Genomic DNA, 22873 nt, shown 5'->3' with positions numbered 1-22873 from the left:
AGGATGGTAGTTGGAGCTAGACACGAAGGCCATTGAATTTCAGAAATCGTTAGGGAATTCATTATTCCGAAATCCACAATGTCAAGGGTGTGCCGAGAATACCGAATTTCAGGCATTACCTCTGACCGTGGACAATGCAATGGACGACGGGCTTCACTTAACGACTGATAGCAGCAGCGATTTTGTAGAGTTGTCAGTACTAACAGACAAGCGACACTGCAGGATATAACCGCATAAATCAAATTAGGACAGTGCGGCAATGTTTCGCGATAATGAGCTATGGCAGCAGACTGGCTGCGCGAGTGTCTCTGCTAACGGCACGACACTGCCTGCAGCGCCTCTGTTTGGGTCGTGACCATATCAGAGGAAGAGGAGGAGTTTAGTATTCAACGTGCCGTCGACAACAAGGTCACTAGAGAAGGAGAACAAGCGCGGATTAAGGAAGAATGGAGAAGGAAAGCGTACTTGCCCTTCAGAGGGAACCATCCGAGCATTTACTTTAAGCGATTTAAGGATATCATGGAAAATCTAACTCAGGATGGGCGGACGCGGTTTTGAACCGTCGTCCTCCCGAATGCCAGTGTGCTTACCACTGAGCTACCCCGCTCGGTGTGACTACACTCCTGGAAATGGAAAAAAGAACACACTGACACCGGTGTGTCAGACCCACCATACTTGCTCCGGACACTGCGAGAGAGCTGTACAAGCAATGATCACACGCACGGCACAGCGGACACACCAGGAACCGCCGTGTTGGCCGTCGAATGGCGCTAGCTGCGCAGCATTTGTGCACCGCCGCCGTCAGTGTCAGCCACTTTGCCGTGGCATACGGAGCTCCATCGCAGTCTTTAACACTGGTAGCATGCCGCGACAGCGTGGACGTGAACCGTATGTGCAGTTGACGGACTTTGAGCGAGGGCGTATAGTGGGCATGCGGGAGGCCGGGTGGACGTACCGCCGAATTGCTCAACACGTGGGGCGTGAGGTCTCCACAGTACATCGATGTTGTCGCCAGTGGTCGGCGGAAGGTGCACGTGCCCGTCGACCTGGGACCGGACCGCAGCGACGCACGGATGCACGCCAAGACCGTAGGATCCTACGCAGTGCCGTAGGGGACCGCACCGCCACTTCCCAGCAAATTAGGGACACTGTTGCTCCTGGGGTATCGGCGAGGACCATTCGCAACCGTCTCCATGAAGCTGGGCTACGGTCCCGCACACCGTTAGGCCGTCTTCCGCTCACGCCCCAACATCGTGCAGCCCGCCTCCAGTGGTGTCGCGACAGGCGTGAATGGAGGGACGAATGGAGACGTGTCGTCTTCAGCGATGAGAGTCGCTTCTGCCTTGGTGCCAATGATGGTCGTATGCGTGTTTGGCGCCGTGCAGGTGAGCGCCACAGTCAGGACTGCATACGACCGAGGCACACAGGGCCAACACCCGGCATCATGGTGTGGGGAGCGATCTCCTACACTGGCCGTACACCACTGGTGATCGTCGAGGGGACACTGAATAGTGCACGGTACATCCAAACCGTCATCGAACCCATCGTTCTACCATTCCTAGACCGGCAAGGGAACTTGCTGTTCCAACAGGACAATGCACGTCCGCATGTATCCCGTGCCACCCAACGTGCTCTAGAAGGTGTAAGTCAACTACCCTGGCCAGCAAGATCTCCGGATCTGTCCCCCATTGAGCATGTTTGGGACTGGATGAAGCGTCGTCTGACGCGGTCTGCACGTCCAGCACGAACGCTGGTCCAACTGAGGTGCCAGGTGGAAATGGCATGGCAAGCCGTTCCACAGGACTACATCCAGCATCTCTACGATCGTCTCCATGGGAGAATAGCAGCCTGCATTGCTGCGAAAGGTGGATATACACTGTACTAGTGCCGACATTGTGCATGCTCTGTTGCCTGTGTCTATGTGCCTGTGGTTCTGTCAGTGTGATCATGTGATGTATCTGACCCCAGGAATGTGTCAAAGTTTCCCCTTCCTGGGACAATGAATTCACGGTGTTCTTATTTCAATTTCCAGGAGTGTATATCGGTTGGACCTGGAACCGTGGCCTGGTCAGATGACTCCTGATGTCAGCTGATAAGAACTGATTGTAGGGTTTGTGTGTGGCGCAGCCCCCACGAAGCCGTGGACTCAAGTTGTCAACAAGATACTGTGCAAGATGGTGGTGTCACCATAATGATGTGGTCTGTGTTTACATGGAATGGACTGGGTTCTCTTATCCAACTGAAGTGTTCATTGACTGTAAATGATTATGTTTGGCTACTTCGAGACCATTTGCAGCCATACACGGATCTCATGTTTCAAAACCATGACGCCATGTCACCGAGCCACAGTTGTTTGCAATTGGTTTGACGAACATTTCAAACGAATGATATGGCCATCCAGATCGCCCAACAAGAATTCCATCGAACATCTATGGGACGTAAACGAGCACATCATCGTGCAAATCATCCTGCATCGACAAAATTTCCGCAATAATAGGCTATAGAGGTAGTATGGCTCAGTATTTCTGCAGGAGACTCCCAACGACTTGCCGAATTCATGCCATGTCGAGTTTCTGCACTACACGCCACAAAATAAGGTAGCATATTAGGACCAATACTGTTCCTGATGTACATCAGTGATTTTACCAGTAGTGTTACTCATGGTGAAAAAATTCTCTTCGCTCATGACAGCAATATTATAGTCACTGAGAAAGCAAGAGAACTCCTTGCCGATAAAGCAAATGAAACTCTCAAGGAAGTTTATGACTGGTCAATAAACGATAAAGTGATATTGAACATAAATAAAACTAATGCCATGAATTTCAGTTTGAAGAGGAAAAATGACAATGTTAAATTAAATGTAAATGGCAGCTCTGTAGACTGTGCAACGAATGCAAAATTTCTATGAACGAATATTGATTCTGAGTTGAAGTAGTGTGAAATGTCATCAGCATGTTATGCCCTTAGAATCCTATCATCAGTATGTAACATACAGTGTCTTTTGGTCACATACTATTCATATGCACACTCAATTCTTAGCTTTGGCATTCTTTTTTGGGGAACAAATGCATTAAATATAAACACAGTTTTCAAACTCCAGAAAAGAGCCGTAAGAATAATAACCAAAAATACTAGTCGAGCTCATTGTAAAGATCTGTTCAAAACACTGCGGATTTTAACTGCTCCATGTGAATACATTTACCAGTCAGCTGTACACATCAAAAATAACATTGGTAATTACTGCACAAACAGCTCTATCCATGACCATGCAACAAGAGATAGACTCAACTTACATTTACCAAGAAAAAATAAACATAAAACTCAAAACAGCAGTTTCTACGAAGGAATAAAACTGTACAAAAAATTAACAAGAGATTAAAGAAATTGCGAAAGTACACTTATTTAAAAAGGCAGCTAAAAAGTACCTGTTATGCAATACATTTTATACATTGAAGGATTACTTAGCTAAAACAGAGTAGGGGTTTGATAAAAAAAGTTATACAAATAAATAATAATAATAATAATGATTATAAATTATCCATCATTCCACATAACACATTCACATGGTTTTGTTCCTTCTTTTTTCCTTTCTAGAAATACTTACACCCAAACTGTGCATAGCAAAATACTAACACCTCTTCCTCTTGCTGAGCTCAACATCTCACTCGTACAGAAAATGGCCCAGAGAGCACCAGTGTGTGTGTGTGTGTGTGTGTGTGTGTGTGTGTGTGTGGTGAGTGAAGTGTTATGAAACAATGTGTGTATAGTATGTGTAGTGACTGATAGTGAGATATGAGTGAACAGTGTGGCATTACATTATTTAATAAGATATTTGTAAAAAAGTATTGGATACCAGCAGTAAATCTAATGACTGTCTCTAACTAGAAGTCTGTAAATATATGTGTATACGAATTAGCTTATTTTAAATTGATCCAAATTTGCAAATACTTTGACATGTCATATATTCTTGTAAAAAGAGATCTACGGATGAATGAAGTTAGTACTACTACTATTAGAATGCATCCTATGACTTTTGTCACCTCAGTGTAGTTAAATAATTCTGACATGATATCAACGCTAGACAAAATATAATATAAAAAGAAACTCAAGACATTGGGTAGCGTACATAAGGGGATTAGAGTGTTTATACATTCAAGACAGTACACCAAATTTAGTATACACACGTCACTATCTCGTAGATAACCAAGAAGGCTTTGAGTATTTGAGTATGCTCATGACATTATAGAAATGGCGAACTTACTGGATAGAGCAACTTCAATTTACATTTTTCTGTGCTTCTAGGAAACTGCAGGATAACAGAAATTGGTTTACACTACCTGCTTTCTTTTGAGTGTCGCAGAAAGTATTACCCTCAGTGTTAACAGGGACAAGTTAAATCGTGGTTAGCATGCATTTTTATCAAGACAGTTATGAGCTGCATGCTAGGTTACATTCATTTGATGCAAACACAAATAATAAGCAGGGTATATTGATAGTTCATTCAATAACATGATTTGAGATGTCTCCACTGCCTCCATGTAATTATTAAACATGGTCGTTTCCGCTTATTAAAAGTTAAAAATTTGTCACTGTCTAATTTTTTCTTAATTTGTAACTTCTCATGACGTGTTTCGGGTTATTCCATTATCAGATCTGCGGTGTAAGAATATAGTGTAAGACAAAACAGAGAAATATACGTTGCAATGGAGCAGTGAAGCCGTGTGAGACACCTTTAACACCGGAAAGCAGTATCTTGTCACTTATTATCATTCCATTACATATCAGTGCCTAAACTGGCTCAGGCAATACAACGTGTCATCAGGTAAACCATCTTTTCCACTAGGCGGCGTTAGTAACAGTATCAAAGTTTCTATTACAACAAGCATATCTGTCATAGGTCAATGCCTATTACAAGTTGAAAGGTCTCTGTTGGATTCCTTTCATGTTAATTTCTTAAATCTGTTGTCATTTATGGCATACATTCCACTTCTAAATTTACTGTGGTGTTTCTATCTGGGAGGAGACTGAGCAGTGAAACGTGTTACTTTTACACATAAACAAGAATGATCTGTTACACTACTACACTTCAAAACACAGTTTATATGTAATTCATGTCACACAGTCTCATATGGAACCTACATCCGCTTTCTTTTATATACTGTATATGATAAGATACTGTCATCCCCTTTCCCTTCTGTGTGAGAGGATGAATGAGCAAATGTATTTCTAGTTGCATGCTTGATGGTAGCAGACAAGCCTGTCTGCTAGAGAACAGTATGACCAACGTCGGAACAGGTAGCTACGCTCTCTAGAAGCAAAGAGATTTCTATTCTTAGTATGGTCCTGTCCGTCCCTTGTCATGTTTGTATAGGAAGCTGCCTCTCCGGTCAGTTCCGTTAGTATTTGTGAGGCACCCTCAGGAAGAAATTTTGGTCTTATGTCAAAGCGGTAGGTCGATCAAAACAAAATGTCCAGACACTCTGTGACCAAAATGGTACTGAAACAGAGGATGACAGACTAAAGGCCGAAATACTAAATGTCTTTTTCCAAAGCTGTTTCACAGAGGAAGACTGCACTGTAGTTCCTTCCCTAGATTGTCGCACAGATGACAAAATGGTAGATATCGAAATAGACGACAGAGGGATAGAGAAACAATTAAAATCCCTCAAAAGAGGAAAGGCCGCTGGACCTGATGGGATACCAGTTCGATTTTACACAGAGTACGCGAAGGAACTTGCCCTCCTCCTTGCAGCGGTGTACCGTAGGTCGCTAGAAGAGCGTAGCGTTCCAAAGGATTGGAAAAGGGCACAGGTCATCCCCGTTTTCAAGAAGGGACGTCGAACAGATGTGCAGAACTATATACCTATATCTCTAACGTCGATCAGTTGTAGAATTTTGGAGCACGTATTATGTTCGAGTACAATGACTTTTCTGGAGACTAGAAATCTACTCTGTAGGAATCAGCATGGGTTTCGAAAAAGATGGTCGTGCGAAACCCAGCTCGCGCTATTCGTCCACGAGACTCAGAGGGCCATTGTCACGGGTTCAAAGGTAGATGCTGTGTTTCTTGACTTCCGCAAGGCGTTCGATACAGTTCCCCACAGTCGTTTAATGAACAAAGTAAGAGCATATGGACTATCAGACCAATTATGTGATTGGATTGAAGAGTTCCTAGATAACAGAACGCAGCATGTCATTCTCAATGGAGAGAAGTGTTCCGAAGTAAGAGTGATTTCGGGTGTGATGCAGGGTAGTGTCATAGGACCGTTGCTATTCACAATATACATAAATGACTTGGTGGATAACATCGGAATTTCACTGAGGCATTTTGCAGATGATGCTGTGGTCTATCGAGAGGTTGTAACAATGGAAAATTGTACTGAAATGCAGGAGGATCTGTAGCGAATTGACGCATGGTGCAGGGAATGACAATTGAATCTCAATGTAGACAAGTGTAATGTGCTGCGAATACATAGAAAGATAGATCGCTTATCATTTAACTACAAAATAGCAGGTCAGCAACTAGAAGCAGTTAATTCCATAAATTATCTGGGAGTACGCATTAGGAGTGATTGAAAATGGAATGATCATATAAAGTTGATCGTCGGTAAAGCAGATGCCAGACAGATTTATTGGAAGAATCCTAAGGAAATGCAATCCGAAAACAAAGGAAGTAGGTTACAGTACGCTTGTTCGCTCACTGCTTGAATACTGCTCAGCAGTGTGGGATCCGTACCAGATAGGGTTGATAGAAGAGATAGAGAAGATCCAACGGAGAGCAGCGCGCTTCGTTACAGGATCATTTAGTAATCGCGAAAACGTTACGGAGATGATAGATAAACTCCAGTGGAAGACTCTGCGGGAGAGACGCTCAGTAGCTCGGTACGGGCTTTTGTTAAAGTTTCGAGAACATACCTTCACCGAAGAGTCAAGCAGTATATTGCTCCCTCCTACGTATATCTCGCGAAGAGACCATGAGAATAAAATCAGAGAGATTAGAGCCCACACAGAAGCATACCGATAATCCTTCTTTCCACGAACGATACGAGACTGGAATAGAAGGGAGAACCGATAGAGGTACTCAGGGTACCCTCCGCCACACACCGTCAGGTGGCTTGCGGAGTATGGATGTAGATGTAGATGTAGAAGGGACCAGGCCAGTCTGTCCGCGGCGAGCGTCTGAAGTGGTAAGATCTCCGGCTAAGCGCGTGTCTGCTAAGTCCGTAGGACAATGGATTTCTTAAGTTCAGCCTAACTGAAAATTTAATCACCTTTATTTCAGGTTTAGCTCTAAAATATCTAATGTTATCTTAAATTGCAACGCAGTGTACTTAAAGTGTGAAGTTCAGAATGTCTTCCAGTAGTTGCTTTGTCACTACTTTGTGAGTAAAGTAGAACCACGTGTTTATCAGTAACTCTAACTAATATCATCAATCTTAAATGCGAATGTGCGTGAGATTATAACGTCTCGTCTTGACAATATTTTTCAATATAGCAACTTTCCTTTATGTTCAACCCACGTGGGCTGTACTTTGTGAGACCAGTACCACGTGCTTATACAATTGTTTGACCCATCAGGTTAATAGTAAGACGATAGTAACCAGTTCGAGGTTTTTCTTTTGTAAATTGCTTTTCGATGTAATTTATTTTAATTATCAAAATTATTGTGGAGTTACACTCTTTGTGTAAACCAAGTTGAACATGTGAAGCATGTGGTGTAATCATAAAAGTAGCCCTCAGCTATTCTTTTCTGGAAGATTTCACAGAGAGTTAGTATAAATTTAGTACACCAGTGTGTGGTAATTACATGACGGACAGGATTGCGCTATGAACGTAACTTCTTTGGGTGAAAATTGAATCGGTTGGTTGTGGTTAATTTCCTCTTGCATATGTTTCAACGTTCTTCAGGTGTTATTTTATGAATGCAGTGTTGTACGCAGTGTCCCAATCCTCTCTATTTGATGTGTTCCGTAAGATTACAAACTCACATTTTCACAATCCTAAATAAGGCACCAGTTTAGTTATGAATCAAGTTTGATATGCTGAAATTATAACGGAACAATGATCAATGTTAAAATAAATGTCCAAATATAAACTGATTTATTTCTTTTTATTTAAATTGTCTTTTTATATATACATCACCGGTTATCGAAAAATGAGTACTAAAAGATCATAGCCGGCCGGTGTGGCCGTGTGGTTCTGGGCGCTTCAGTCTGGAACCGCGTGACCGCTACGGTCGCAGGTTCGAATCCTGCCTCGGGCATGGATGTGTGTGATGTCCTTAGGTTACTTAGGTTTAAGTAGTTCTAAGTTCTAGGGGACTGATGACCACAGATGTTAAGTCCCATAGTCCTCAGAACCATTTGAACCATTTTTGAACTAAAAGATCATAATTAATGTTATTCTGGTTGGGAATTTGGTAAGCTAGACTGGATACCTGGTGAAACAGTTGCGCAGTAATGCAAGGTTAACTTTCTCAGAGAGCTCACAGCTTTTAACCCGCTTTTATTGTCTATCAGCACCGCTTTCATAACAAATTAAAGCAACAACATTACAAAGTACACGTATTATTTAATTTCAGTTATATAAAAAATCAGTACAGGATCAGTAACATGTAAAAGCAACTAATACATGATACATAAAATTACAAAAATTAAAGCACTTAAAAGGTACTAATGGAGGAGCAGTGCTGTTATTGGAATTCCAAAAAACCTCTACCATATGTAGCCGAGTGGCCGAAGATGTTTGTAGTGTCTAAACTGTCATTACATTTATATTACAACTTGCCAAATGAAAGCGGTGTCTTTTAACTAAACTGTAGTGTGAGAAATATATAATGTAATTCTGTAACACTTATGTAACAACTATTTAAAACAAGATATTTAAAAATAATACAAAGAATTCTTTAACAAGCCATCGACTGACACAGGGTGTGACCCTACGCTATTGATGACAGACAACTGCAGACAGCGTCTGTCGTAAAATATCTAGGCGTAACTATACAGAGCGGCCTTAAGTGGAATGACCACATAAAACAGATAGTAGGAAAAACAGATACCAGACTCAGATTCATCGTAAGAATCTTAAGGAATTGTAACTCATCCACGAAAGAAGTGGCTTATAAGACGCTTGTTCGCCCGATTCATGAGTATTGTTCGTATATCTGAGATCCTTATCAGGTAAGATTGATAGAGGAGATAGAGAAGGTCCAACGAAGGGCGGCGCGTTTCATCATTGGGATGGTGAAGCTGGCGAGAGAGCGTTACGGAGATGCTAACCAGGCGCCACTGACAGACGTTATAAGAAAGGCGTTGTGCAGCACGGGCAGATTTACTATTGAAATTTCAGGACAGCACTTTTCAGGAGGAGTCAGACAACATATTACTTCCCCCCACATACATCTCACGTATTGACCACGAGGAGAAAATTCTAGAAACTAGAGCCAGTACAGAGTCTTTCCGACAATCATTCTTCTCATGCACTATTCGCAAGTGGAGTAGGGTTGGAGGGATCAGATTGTGTTACCGAAAGTACCCTCCGCCATATACCGTTATGTGGCTTGCAGAGTATGAAAAAGATGTAGATGACAATAAATGACTAAACATAACATCGGTAAAATGTGTAAAATGTAGGATGGAGGGGCCAGGAGCATTTCTTAGGAGAACCTTATGGGATGCCCCTTGTTTATTTGGAAAGGAGTGCTGCGTATATGGGAAATATATACAACTTTACAACACATAATATGTAACAGTCAACATGCTGCAGTTCTTATCGATATCGGTGAAACGTCACGCCTCATCCCAGGCACACAAGATTAAACCTCATCCTTGTCACGACGACAATTGCAAAATACAACGCGTAGCACCAAACCCAGCTTTAAATTACGGGAAAGGGGAAGCAGGCACATTTATTACGGTAACTACATGGGTGTTGTCCTGACATTAAGGTGGAATACGGCGCAAACAGATAGAGATTGAACTTCAGGCGTAACGTAACCAAATCAACAATATTATATCAGATAAGGAAAAAGGTCGTTGCTGTTCGTATCAGTGTCATGGGGCGAGGCGAGTCGAGGTACAGTATTTGGAGTACAGTATGTGGAGTACAAAATGGTTCAAATGGCTCTGAACACAATGGGACTTAACATCTGAGGTCATCAGTCCCCTAGAACTTAGAACTATTTAAACCTAACCAACCTAAGGACATCACACACATCCAAGCCCGAGGCAAGATTCGAACCTGCGACCGTAATGGTCGCGCGGTTCCAGACTGTAGCGCCTAGAACCGCACGGCCATCCCGGCCGGCGATGTGAAGTATAGAAGAAGCTCGTAACAGGTGCTTTTCTTTTGTTAATGTACACGTTGAATTACTGTAGATATTCGTTGATGGTTTTTTTTTCTCGATGGGATCTAATCAACAAATGATGAGTGAATTTCAAGAAAGGAAATTTTTTTTTTAAGAGAAAGAGCTTTTAATGCCTAGACCGTAATTTTCCTATTACAGCTAAAGTATGATTTCTAATTTCGGCTGCTTTCTACAACCATCTTCAGATCGTTCAAAATGTAAAAAAAGCGATGAATATGTATCGGAAAGCATCATTATCTGTAGTCATATAAAGACACACATTCGTAAATACCAAGCCAATGACAGTACGTAGTTTAAAAACATTACCGTGACCAAACCAGGTTGTATCCCGTAGTCTCACAGAATGACGGTAACAATGAAGAAATTTGGCCAGATGCATGAGTGAAAGTTACATGAAGCAACTGACCATTTTCCTTCATTATTGCCGTTATCCTCCGAGACTACAGTATACAACCTGGCTTGGTCACGATAATGTTTTTAAACTACGTACTGTCATTGACTTGGTATTTACGCATGTGTGTCTTTACGTAACTAAAGCTAGTGATGCTTTCCGATACATATTCATCGCCTTTTTTACATTTTGAACGATTTTAAGATGGTTGTAGAAAGCACACGAAATTAGTTACCATACTTTAATTTTAATAGGAAAACTTCGAACTGTGCTTTAAAAAGTTTCTACTAAAAAAATTTTAATTTAACTACATTAAGACCACCGTCTCCTACTTGACAACGTAAGGCTTCTGTAATGTGTGAATTAGCAGCTTTCTGAATTACAAGTGATGTGACAGTATTTTCTTTGCCATCCTAAAACACGAGTTCTGAAGGCTCTACCCAGGTAACATTTGGAAGCCTCTTTCGCGATGCAGTTTTTACAAGGAGTACAGTTCCCTTGGTCATCTGTAAGTTTGTGCTAGTCACTAAACGGGTTTTTGCAGCTCAAGTTTACGAAACCCGCTCACCGCCCTCTCTTTTATGACGCGCCGTTTACTGGCGAGTGCCCTGTGGAGTGTTTGTGTTACTTTCTGGACACGCTGGTTGCGCAGTTCCTTTCTTGCGCTCATAGCGTATGCTAAGTCATATCCTAGCTTTGTCACCGGCGGCGGCTGCTTTGGCCTAGTTTCTTAGACGCTATTGAGAAATGCCTTCGTGTTCACCTTCTTCTTCACCAAATGTACTCCATCATTTCGTCACTATTTGTTGGGTTTGTTAGCTAGAGAACACTGCAATTGCTCTAGACTTGATCTCGTTTATACTTGACCTTAACATAGTTCAAATCATGAATTAAATATTAACGTAGTTATCTTTATTTTCCTTTCGACATTTATTCAGTTTTGAAAACTACACTTTGAAAACTACCACCAAGACGTATTAACACTTGTCTTCGACTGTCTAAATGCCTCTGTAATGTACGTCACAGGCTGTGCCCAAACATATATCTGTATGTCGTGACTCCTCTCTGCACGTATTCGCTGTCAAAAAGTTATTTCACTGTTTATGGCAGGCATACATATTGTATCAATACCATCAGTATCCTCACTTGCAAATGCTTCAATGGAAGAACTTGTTAGCTCAAATTTCTTAGATCGTTTCACCGTAGTCATCATACGATACATGGACGTAAGAAATGGTACTCATTACTAACTGAATTAGAGACAACGACCTGTAAGCCTTTGCTTTGATGACGGCGATGACGTGTCGTGGTACGGACACCACGAGATGCCAAAAGCAACAGGGAGAAAGCCAGCTCTATGACTGCTCAAATGGAGACGGCGTCTCACAGGGATCGGTCGAAACTGGGTTCAAAGTGCTCTGGTTTCCCGCAATGAAGGTTACAAATCTCCCGACAAGGTTTGAGGTGATGCGAGATGAGGACCACACAAGCATTCTCATATTAGTGGAGTGTTCTGAAACATTTCTGACACAAATAAAGAAGGAAGTGTTTGCAGTAGGTTGGTTAATTCGTGGGAGGGGACCAAACAGCGAGGTCACGGGTCCCATCGGATTAGGGAAGGATGGGGAAGGAAATCGGCTGTGCTTTTTCAAAGGAACCATCCCGGCATTTGTCTGAAGCTATTTAGGGAAATCACGGATAACCTGAATCAAGATGGCCTGACGCAAGTTTGAATCGTCGTCCTTCCGAATGCGAGTCCAGTGTGCAAACCACTGCGCCACCTCGTTCGGGAAGGGGTTAGCATTTTCTCGCTTAAGCACAGGCAGCTTACATGTGACAGAAACGGTGATAACTGGTGGCTACCAGAGATACGAAACCTATTAAGTCAAGTGACGTACAGGGTAAATTTCGCTTTGCCTACTACCGTTAAATAAATTGACTGCCTTACATGCATCAGTCTAAGTAACTTTATCTACATATTTCATTTGTAAAAAATACTGGGTTTTCATTTTAACTGAAGACATTGAAATAACTTAAAAACTACACAGCGGATCAAGAAAAATTCATACTCGAATTTGTTTGTCTCAGAGAGGACATCCAATGATACCACACTGGAGCCCCCACTCAACCCCTGTATGGGTGGCGGGAGACAACTTTGAAACCTTCAGTGGGAGCCCTCGTTATTTATTGCAGATTACGAATCTGCGGCAAAATTTACATACGTTTTCCTGAACCATTTTCTTCGTTTCCCCACAGATGGCGTTGTAATCGGAAGAATAGAAATGGGCACACAATCATAATTTACGACATACTATTCAGTATCCGTTTAATACCCAATGGCACACGGGACCCCACCTCCATGCTGTGTGGGCAGGACAGGCCAGTATTTCATAGCTTCTAATTGGAAACCCCATTTGCAACGTGGTATTCCTCCGACATATCGAACAGAGAACTACTAGAGGCGCCGCTGTGGCCGTGGCTCGAGGCGAACCCTGCTCTAGTTTTCTAAGTAGAGCAAACGTTCAAATGAGGTAGCGCCTACTTAGTGATCCGCTTCTCGAATGAGCGTTCACAGGACAAAAGCATATCTGCGGGAATGTCAGCACAGGAGTTGTAACCTTATTTGTCCGTCACTGACATAGAAGATCGCAAATCTTCTTTCTTCCCCGTCCCATAATTGACAGAAATTACAAAAATGTGAATTTTCTTTTACCACCCATACACTCCTGAGAATGTAACATCGACTGATTTGCAATTACGCGCCCCAATTACCGGCAGCTGCGTTGATGAATACTCAGCATCTCGCAAGGATAACTACAAGATCAAAAATACTATATAAGTTGTTGGAAGTGGTTAAGACTTGGTGCAAATCTCACTTCTGAGCGCACAAAGAGCTCTAAGCGCAGAAATCTGCATGGAAAGCGAGTTGATGCAATACAGACCGAAAACGATGGCCAAGATGCCGTCTCCAAGTTCGTACCGCTCAGTGGCTGAAGGCGAAGGTCTCTTTCTCCACAATTCTCCCGTCTTCCACCCGTACGAAAACGCGCGGGAAGAATACTCAGTTTTGACCAATGTCGAACGCTCTAACATCGCCGAAATCCCCCTGACCGCGACCTGCCGGCAACGGCGGCCTGGCGGGCTACAGCCAGCTGCAGACTTCATATTCCACAATTCACAACTTCCGACACTTTTCACCAACGCTTTAAGTTGGTGACTTAATCATGCAGACATGCAGGGAATACTACTCGAGAGGGCTTCATATTCCTCATAATTCAATAAAGTCATGATCTGATGCCCTTGTCAGTCCCTTTATTATTAATACTAATGTTGGTAAGCTAACGTGTAAGTGCCCAAATCCTGGCACCTTACAGCGTTTCTGATGGGATCGACCATGTCTTCACAGCCTGTTGGCACTTGCTGGTACACCTTATCTTTTAAATATCCCCACACAAAGAAATCCGGCGACCAAGGGGACCAATTAATATGGCTACTTCTGCCGATCCACCGACCAGTGTAAACTCAGTCTAGTACCTCCCGTGCTTTAATTCCGTAATGCGCTGGGCAACTGAAACCACTTACGTTGTCAAACGTTCAGGGCAACATCCCACAGTGGTATCGGTAGTTTCTGTTCGACATTTGCGTCCATTAAACTTGTAGTCGGTAAAATATGGACCAATGAGTTTGTTCGCCATGATTCCACACCATACATTAACCGGCGACGGACGTTGATGGTCAACTTTCCGTAACGACTGGGAATTATCTACACCACATTAATGCAGGTTATCCCGGTTAACGATTCCGGTTCGTGACTATAGACTCATCGGAAAATAGTACCTCGTTTGCGTTTGTTGACGTACCCATTCAGAAAACACTACACGGTTATGGAAATGGGCGCCATGAAGTCCTTGATGCAGTGACAAGTGGTATGGATGATACTTACGACGATTCAGTGTTTTGACAATACTACCTACGGACATAACAGAATCGCGGTGTATTGGCCGGACGCTTATCCACGGGTTGTGTTGCGCTGCCGTTAGCACAGCTATGTTATTAGCCTCTCCCGTAACACTTTTTCTTCGTTTCCTTTCTCCGGTTTGTACGCTGCCATCAGACATAAAGGCGAACGAGAGTGAGCTTTCTCTGAAAAACGCTCGGCATACAACGCAACAGCAACCATAACGTTTCTCCTACATTCTCTTTAAGTCAGGAGCATTCCAGTGTTTTCTTCTGTGGTTGCTACACTCATCATTCACTTGCACGTCTGTTATCCAAATGATAGGCAGGTCAGCAGACACAAACATAGCGCAATTAATGTAATGTTTAGATCCGCTCTCTGTTCTACGTCTGCACAGTACGTGAGCTCCGATCGCAGTGTGCTGACTATTACGGTACGTCGTGGTTCGTTACACGGCCACGGCGGCGCATCGAGTAGTCTCGTGTTCGATATGTCGGAGGAATACAAGGTTGCGAATGGGATTTCCAATTACAAGTTACGAAATACTGGCCTCTCCTACCCTTGCAGCATGGACCATATTCAAGGGCCATTGAGTAACATGTCGTAAATTACGATTGTGTACCCATTGCTATTCCTCCGTCTACAGTGCCATCTGTGGAGAAACTAAGAAAATGTTTCAGTCAAAACACGTAGATTTTGCATAGAATCGTAATGTGCATTAAAGAAACGGCAGTTCCCATTGAAGATTTCAAAATTGCCTCTAGCCACTCTCCGATGGGGTGGGGTGGGGGGTCGAGTGAGATATTATTGAATGTCCCCCGCCGAGACAAACAAATTGCAATTATTTTTTTAGACCTGATGGGTAGTTTTCGAGATATTTCAATGTCTTCAATTAATGTGAACACTTGTATACGGAAATGGCCATGAGTCACGAAAATCATAGAGATAGTAAGAGACTGTTCCCATTTATGTCAAAATTCGAGACCATTTTCTGAATTCAGAACTAGTGGACTACCATGAGCGAAATGACCACCAATGTAATCTGAAACTTGATTGTGGCCAACTAAACTCGGGCTATTCATATATCAGCTGTGGCAAGAGGTAACTAGGTTAATTAGGCAACTCTAGACTATCGATAGGCTTTCAGTTTAATACTACTCCGACACTTTCTGAAGAAAATAACACATTTACGTGTTTCAAGTTACATTTTTTGAAACATTTAGGTAGCTAACTAGTGTCGTGCATAACATAGTTCTTAGGAAATCGATGACTGTGAGGGACAGTTGTACGCTCTACAAATTTTGCCACAGAAATTGTTTCACCCTTAATTGTAGGGTAGATATTTAAGTAAGTTGCGCAATATTTTGTCTTTTTCCACTACCTTGTTCTAATTTGCGATAGCGATTTAAACATAGCTCTTACACAGTCAATAGCTGATTCTCTTATTTACGCCATAAAATCACTTCTTTGGGTGTTAATAGCTTAAGTTCTTAAAATGAATTTGTTCACGGAATTCAAAGAAGCTCAAATATGCCACATCGTCCCCAGAACAAATCGTGGCTCTTTTTCTCAGTCAAGTGGAAGGCTTGAGCCACAGATTTCGTAGGTTGTGAGACAAGCCCGGAAGCCAGGCTCCAATTTTATAGATTTTCGCCATAGGTTTGGGAAGTGTAGTGTTCTTCTAAGGGGATCATGGATACATTACATATCAGAGGCTGCTTCGAGGTTGGCTATTGTGTGTAGGACGATTCCTCGTCTGCCCCCAGATACTGATAGCTAACTCCATCTTGAAACTTATTGTAAGACCTAAGGAACAGCCACCAACAGATGAGGATACTAAAATTCAAACTATGAACTGCCGAAGCATCCGCAACAAAGTACCAGAGTATAAAAATTTCTAAAAAACCAATGAAGATCACATGGTACGGTAAGCTGGTTAAAGTTCGAAATTTCCAGCAGTAAGATTTCTTAAGTCAAGCTAAGTATACGTCGGTGGGGTGTGCTACTGGGAGGTTGAACTGTTGTACTTGTCGCAGTACTCAAGAAAAAAAAAATCTAGCGGGATATAAATGGAAGCTGAATGCGATGCTGCTTGGGGTTGACTTGGTAGAAAAGGATGATCGTGAAACCGGAGCTCTCGTTTTCTTTCGATCAGCATCCTCACCTTCAAATGTTCTAAATAAGGAACTTATTGATATTCTATAGCTCTCAACACGTATCACTCCCGTGGAGACTGCTAATCAAAATTAACTAATTACAGCACGCAAGGAGGCTTTTAAGCAGTCATTCTTATCTTGCTCCATACAGAAATGGGGCGGGAAAGAACCCTGATGTGTGACACAATGGAACGCTGCTCTTTGTGTTGGCTTTCAGATCGTAAGTGTAGATGTAGATGTATAACTGATTACTTGTATCGAGAAAATTTTTACACAGCACCTGTGTAATGCTGCAGATCACATTCTAACATTCTGCTTGGTGTCTGTTTGTTCTATATCGTGTCTCCCTTCCACTTCCGCGCAACGACGCTCTGAGCGTGTTTTTTAGGGAATTGACTAGTTTGAACCTGGGACCTGTTGCTGTTAAGGAGACGCCAGACCACACATGACATGTAGAGTTCAGAAGAGTCCATTGAGACTAGCGATGACATAACCAAATACTTAATGATTTCAGCGTCAGCTCCACTGCACTCCCTGTAAAAGAATCTTAATACTAACTAAATTTAGTGGAACGTGTTCAAGGCTTTCCTATTTTTAGTTAGCTGGTAAAATAACGTCAAAAAAGCAGTTAAGTTTACCATTGGAAATTTTATTCTACTCACAAAACATTGTTTAGAAATTGCACTATTGATAAAAGGAAATGCTTTAATACAGGATGGTAAAAACCAACTGCGTTCAACAAAAATGTGAACGAATATTCCCTGAATGGGTTTCCAAGTTCTACAATGGATCGAAGGATGACCTATGCCATATCACATCTATAATCTAGGTTTAAATTAAGTTTCACAAAAGAGAAAACTATCAAAATGGTCTACAGTGACCCTCAATTATCTTTAATTGCTTATCTAACTTGTCGTAAATTACAGTGGCTGATGTGGCTTCTCAATAACTATATAACAGAAAAATCATCGCGTTTCAGATTTTTACTTCAAGTGGCAAATGTGAACACTATGAGCTTTCATTGACGGTCGACACTATTATTACGCAAAAAGGGGGTGTAACAGATGAGACTTCTGCAGTTCTGAGTGAAGCTTTATGCGCTGTTATACGGCATCACGTGCGTTCATTACCTTGTCGGTGTTCGTCAGGGGGAGGTGGGAAGCACAGCTCCGCTCACCTCGCCGTCTCGGAAGCAACTCTCCGTCCTAACTTCTCCTTACTACAATTTACCGAAGCTGGCTTAAAAAAACTATCTGGCTGTGTTTTCATCTGACCAATGAGGGTCTCAATGTTAACCTTAAGCTCCGCCTACAAAAATTCTGTCTATCCAATGAGAAACGTTACACTTTTCGTGGTGGAGCAATGTTTTTAAAGTTTGCAACGTAACAGAGACGCGAAAAAGTCTAACGCTAAAACTTGCAGCTGGTGTGGTCCTTTTAGTGTTATCGTAAGATCTATACTGTTCTTCTGGAGAACTCTAGCTTTTAACATGGGCTGGGGGTGGTCCTGACGTAACAGAGACGCGAAAAAATCTCACGCTAAAACTTGCGACTGGGGTGGCCCTTTTCGTGTTATCGTAGGATCTATACTGTTATTCTGGAGGGCTCTAGCTTTTAACATGGGCTGGGGGGGTGGTCCTAGCGGTTAGCTGGCGACGTGGGTGTCCGCCCCTTATCGTAGGGCCTTCAGCTGAACACGGTTCTGCTCTCGGCTTTAATTCCCGTTTCTCCCCTCGGAACTGCGTCTGTCTCACGGTGGGAAGGTATGACATGCATTTAGGCATTCTTGTGTTAGTCTGTGGTATTCCATTTGCTCACTCGTTACTCGTATTACTTTGGTTAATTTAATGTCACGATTTATTCGGAGCTATGTGACATACTACTGGATTTGCTTATCGTGTCCGGGTTTTAATGGAAGGTGTTGGATTTGCCTGACACCTTACAACATATCAGTTATTACTAGAACTTACTGATTAATGATACTTAAAAGTTAATGAATTCTGATAAAGTGCGCCCTCCCCCCATGAACCATGGACCTTGCCGTTGGTCGGGAGGCTTACGTGCCTCAGCGATACAGATAGCCGTACCGTAGGTGCAACCACAACGGAGGGGTATCTGTTGAGAGGCCAGACAAACGTGTGGTTCCCGAAGAGGGGCAACAGCTTTTCAGTAGCTGCACGGGCAACAGTCTGGATTATTGACTGATCTGGCCTTGTAACACTAACCAAAACGGCCTTGCTGTGCTGGTAGTGTGAGCAGCTGAAAGCAAGAGGAAACTGCGGCCGTAATTTTTCCCGAGGGTAAGCAGCTTTACTGGGTGGATAAATAATGATCGCGTCCTCTTGGGTAAAATAAAATAGTCCCCCATTCGGATCTCCGGGCGGGGACTACTCAGGCTGACGTCATCAAGAGAAAGAAAACTGGCGTTCTACGGATCGGAGCGTGGAATGTCAGATCCGTTAATCGGGCAGGTAGGTTAGAATATTTAAAATGGGAAATGGACAGGGTAAAGTTAGATATGGTGGAAATTAGTGAAGTTCAGTCGCAGGAGGAACAAGACTTTTGGTCATGTGATTACAGGGTTATAAATACAAAATCAAATAGGGGTAATGCAGGAGTAGGTTTAACAACGAATAAAAAAATAGGAACACGGGTAAGCTGCTACAAACAGCATAGTGAACGCATTATTGTGGCCAAGATAGATACGAAGCCGAGCTCACCACAGTAGTACAGATCTATTTGCCAACTAGCTCTGCAGATGACGAAGAGACTGATGAAATGTGTGATGAGATAAAAGAAATTATTCAGATAGTGAGGGGAGACGAAAATTTAATAGTCATGGCTGGCTGGAACTCGACAGTAGGAAAAGGAAGAGAAGGAAACGTAGTAGCGGAATATGGAATGGGAGTAAGGAATGAAAGAGGAAGCCGCCTGGTAGAATTTTGCACAGAGCATAACTTAATCATAGCTAACTCATGGTTCAAGAATCATGAAAGCAGGTTATATACAAGGAAGAAGCCTGGAGGTACTGGAAGGTGTCATATAGATTATATAATGGTAAGACAGAGATTCAGTAACTAATGACAGCCTTGGAGGGCCAGGCCTAACAAAACTCTACCATTTTGTGAGCAAGATGTATGAGACAGGCGAAATACCCTCAGACATCAAGAAGAATATAATAATTCCAATCCCAAAGAAAGCAGGTGTTGACAGATGTGAAAATTACCGAACGGCTGCAAAATACTAACACGAATTCTTTACAGACGAATGGAAAAACTGGTAGAAGCCGACCTCGGAGAAGATGTGTTTGGATTCTGTAGAAATGCTGGAACACGTGAGGCAATACTGACCCTACGACTTATCTTAAAAAATAGATTAAGGAAAGGCAAACCCACGTTTCTAGCATTTGTAGACTTAGAGAAAGCTTTTGACAATGTTGACTGGAATACTCTCTTTCAAATTCTAAAGAGGGCAGGGGTAAAAAACAGGGAGCGAAAGGCTATTTAGAATTTGTACAGAAACCAGATGGCAGTTATAAGAGTCGAGGTGCATGAAAGGGAAGTAGTGGTCGGGAAGGGAGTGAGACAAAGTTGTAGCCAATTCCCGATGTTATTCTAACTGTATATTGAGCAAGCAGTAAAGGAAACAAAAGAAAAATTCGGTGTAGGAATCAAAATTATTGGAGAAGAAATAAAAACTTTGAGGTTCGCCGATGACATTGTAATTCTGTCAGAGACAGCAAAGGACCTGGAAGAGCAGCTGAACGGAAAGGACAGCGTCTTGAATGGAGGATATAAGACGAACATCAAAAGAAGCAACACGAGGATAATGGAATGTAGTCGAATTACATCGGGTGATGCTGAGGGAATTAGATTAGGAAATGAGAGGCTTAAAGTAGTAAAGGAGTATTGCTATTTGGGGAGCAAAATAACTGATGATGGTCGGAGTAGAGAGGATATAAAATGTAGACTGGCAATGGCAAGGAAAGCGTTTCTGAAGAAGAGAAATTTGTTAACATCGAGCATAGATTTAAGTGTCAGGAAGTCGTTTCTGAAAGTATTTGTATGGAGTGTAGCCATGTATGGAAGTGAAACGTGGACGATAAATAGTGTGGACAAGAAGAGAATAGAAGCTTTTGAAATGTGATGCTACAGAAGAATGCTAAAGAGTAGATGGGTAGATCACATAACTAATGAGGAGGTACTGAATAGGATTGGGGAGAAGAGACGTTTGTGGCACAACTTGACCAGAAGAAGGGATCGGTTGGTAGGACATGTTCTGAGGCATCATGGGATCACCAGTTTAGTACTGGAGGGAAGCGTGGAGGGTAAAAATCGTAGAGGGAGACCAAGAGATGAATACACTATACAGATTCAGAAGGATGTAGGTTGCAGTAGGTACTGGGAGATGAAGAAGCTTGCACAGGATATAGTAGCATGGTGAGCTCCATCAAACCATTCTCAGGACTGAAGACCACAAGGATAACAACAATAAAATGCGCATACGCGTTGTGAAGTAACAGAGATTGGACTGGAAGAATGACTTTGTGTAACTATACAGGCGTCAACAGAGTTTATAAAGATGCATCCTATACACTTTAATACTACTACAGTATATCCTACTGCCCTGATGGACTTACAAATATCTGCAGGCCCATTTAAAAATTACTTATGCCGGACTCTAGATAAGCTCTTTTCAAACTTTTGGACCACGACTCCCTTGACCTGAACGCATTCACCCGCGGCTCCTTTCGCATGTGGCAACCGGACTTATGTATGTGGTAAATAAACTTGTTTCTCTTGAACAATATACGAGTGAAGATGTTTCCTGCTTCTATATAATTTTCAAGACATTCCCCGTGAAATCCAGTGAGAGTTACTGTAATAATTTAGGGAAATATGCCCGGCCCCCAAATCAATCCACATTTGTTGAAAGCATTTCGACTTAAGTGTCGACTTCTAATGATGTTTATCATTTCTATCACTGATTGGAGAACCTCATGAAGGACACGTCTGTGATTCTTGGCGAATAATAAAATTGTGTTTCAAAACAGCATGACGTACCTCATTATGGATCTGAGCTCGCAATCCGGCGTCGAAGCCAGCGATACTACGATCTCTATCTGTATACACGCCTACACAGTTTTTACAAATAATTTTGTTTGCTTCCATAAATGAGTGTAGTATTTCAAAGAGGTCTGTTAGTTTGTTGCAAAATTTATTTTCCTGCAGAAAAGAAAAAAACCTTCGTGAAATTTGTTGTCATGTATAAACTGGAGTAGCAAATTAGATGACTACTGAAATGGCAGTCTGCATTTTCATCGAAAGAAATAGCAACGTTACCGCTACCTTCGAGTATTTCACGCAACTGATCACTAATATCCACAGCCATGTCGAGTATTCGACGACAAACAGTGTTTTCTGACAAAGGCTCGCTTGCCAGTTGTTTAGGAACTAACTCATCTTTTGAAACAGATACCACGTTCAGAGTAGCTGATAAAATAAAGTCTCACACTATGCTCTTTGCTACACGGTAGGCAATATTGTAAGATGAAAGAAGAACCTTTGTATGAATCGTGGCCCGTTCAGTGGAAGTTCTCTTGTTCTGTCACTTTTCTCAACTCGTGGTTTGTCTACCAGACTGCTTTGATCTGACTCCAATTGTAGTTTTATTATACATTGAACTGCCAAAAAAGGAAACTGGTATAGACAAGAGTATTCAAATACAGAGATATGCAAACAGGCAGAATACGGCGCTGTGGTAGGCAACGCCTCTGTAAGAAAACAAGTGTCTGGCGCAGTTGTTGGGTCGGTTACTACCGCTTCAATAGCAGGTTATCAAGATTGAAGTGAGTTTAAACGTGGTATTATGGTCGGTGCAATAGCGATTGGACGCAACATCTCCCAGGTAGCGATTAAGTGGGGATTTTCCCGTAAGGCAATTTCATGAGTGTACCGTGAATATCAGGAACCCGGTAAAACATAAAACTCCGAAATCTCTGCG

The sequence above is a fragment of the Schistocerca nitens genome, chromosome 6 (assembly GCF_023898315.1).
Source record: "Schistocerca nitens isolate TAMUIC-IGC-003100 chromosome 6, iqSchNite1.1, whole genome shotgun sequence".
Taxonomy (NCBI): domain Eukaryota; kingdom Metazoa; phylum Arthropoda; class Insecta; order Orthoptera; family Acrididae; genus Schistocerca; species Schistocerca nitens.
Note: the sequence above shows the minus strand (reverse complement) of the source record.